At 35.3% G+C, this 2,053-nt stretch overlaps 1 pseudogene; it reads left to right on the top strand.

Moving 5' to 3' along the window:
* The first annotated feature begins 1,155 nt into the window (after nt 1-1,155).
* LOC102987062 (high mobility group protein B1-like) lies at nt 1,156-1,966 on the top strand (annotated as a pseudogene).
* The last annotated feature ends 87 nt before the right edge of the window (nt 1,967-2,053 follow it).

Here is a 2,053-nt window from a genome sequence, read left to right on the forward strand (position 1 = left end):
TCCCTCCCTCCCTCCCTCTCTCCCTCTCTTTCTTTCTTTTTTCTTCATCTGTAAAATAGGATGATAGGATGAATAGTGCTACCTACCTGTTGGATTTTTATTGGAATACTATACATCATTAATACATATAAAGTGCTCAGAGCTGTGTCTGGTACACAGTAACAATAAATGTTAGCTAAAATCTGGATTTGACATTTTGTTTTGTAGGGATTTAAAGTTTTGTTTTAATATCTAAAATAGCTGTAAAAGACACCTCACAAAAATAATCAATTCCAAGTGATTTATATTTCAATCTCATCCAACAATTATGCAAAAATCTATGTTGAAATTTGGCTAGTCAATTTTCATCTTCCCTAATGACAATCAATTGTTCTTGCAAGCTAATCAGAATATGCTACATTTACAGTTTAAATAAATGTGTTCAAAACCCACTAGAGTGCTTTAGAAACTTTTAAATAGGTTAGAAAATCCTGTTTAAAAATTTTTACCTTTTTAAAATTAACTATGGAGATAGAGTTTTTAAAAAATAATTGATAGACTTTAGTTTTAGAATAGTTTTAGGTTTAGAGAAACATATATCTTCTTTATCCAACCCCCTCCTCCCCAGTTTCCTTTATTACTAACATCTTGCATTAGTGTGATGCATTTGTTAACAATTGATACATGAATATTGATACATTATTATTAAATAAGGTCATAGTTTACATTAGGGTTCATTCTTTGTGTTGTATGATTCTATGTGTTTTGAAAAATGTATAATGTAATGTATCCATTACAGTATCATACAGAGTAGTTTCACTGTCCTGACGATTCTCTGTGCTCCTCCTGTTCATCCTTCCCTCTTTTCCTGAGAATCCTGACTTTTTCCTGTCTCTGTTTTTCCTTTTCTAGAATGCTGTATAGTTGGGATCATACAGTATGCAGGCTTTTCAGACTGGCTTCTTCCACTTAGAAATATGCATTTAAGGTTACTCCATGTCTTTTCATGGCTTCATAGCTCATTACTTTTTATGATGAAAAATACTCTATTGTATAAATATACCACATTTTGTTTATATATATACCTACTGAAGGACATCTTGGTTGCTTCCAAGTGTTTGCAGGTATGAATAAGGTTGCTATAAACTCGTGTACAAGTTTTGATGTGAATTTGTTTTTAACTCATTAGGTAAATATCAAGGAGTACAACTGCTGGATTGTATGGTAAGAGTATGTTCTGTTTTGTAAGAAACTGCCAAACTGTCTTCCAGAGTGGCTATACAGTCATTGAGCTCCATAGAGACAGTGCCCGGGCAAGTCAGAGCCGGATGAGCACTGGGCAACTCTGTGCCTCGCTGAGGAAAAATACTTAAACATGGGCAAAGGAGATCCTAAGAAGCCGAGAGGCAAAATATCATCATATGCATTCTTTGTAAAACTTGCTAGGAGGAGTACAAGAAGAAGCACTCAGATGTTTTAGTCAACTTCTCAGAGTTTTCTAACAAGTGCTCAGAGAGGTGGAAGACCATGTCTGCTAAAGAGAAAGGAAAATTCAAAGACATGGCAAAGGCAGACAAGGCCTCTTATGAAAGAAAAATGAAAACTTATATCCCTCCTAAAGGGAAACAAAAAAGAAGTTCAAGGATCCCAATGCACCTGAGAGGTCTCCTTCAGCCTTTTTCTTGTTTTGTCCTGAGTACCGTCCAAAAATCAAAGGAGAACATCCTGGCCTATCCATTGGTGATGTTGCAAAAAAACTGGGAGAGATGTGGAGTAACACTGCTGCAGATGAAAAGCAGCTTTATGAGAAGAAGGTTCCTAAGCTGAAGGAAAAGTACAGAAAGTATATTCCTGCATAAGGAGCTAAAGGGAAGCCTGATGCAGCAAAAAAGGGAATCATCAAGGCTGAAAAAAGAAAGAAAAAGAAGGAAGAAGAGGAAGATGAGGAAGATGAGGATAAGAGGAAGAAGAAGAAGATGATGAATAAGTTGGTTCTAGTGCAGATTTTTTTGTCCATAAAGTATTTAACCCCCCTGTACAAAACTCACCCTCTTTTTTTTTTTTTTTTTTTTTT

The sequence above is a fragment of the Physeter macrocephalus genome, chromosome 12 (assembly GCF_002837175.3).
Source record: "Physeter macrocephalus isolate SW-GA chromosome 12, ASM283717v5, whole genome shotgun sequence".
NCBI classification, from domain to species: Eukaryota; Metazoa; Chordata; class Mammalia; order Artiodactyla; family Physeteridae; genus Physeter; species Physeter macrocephalus.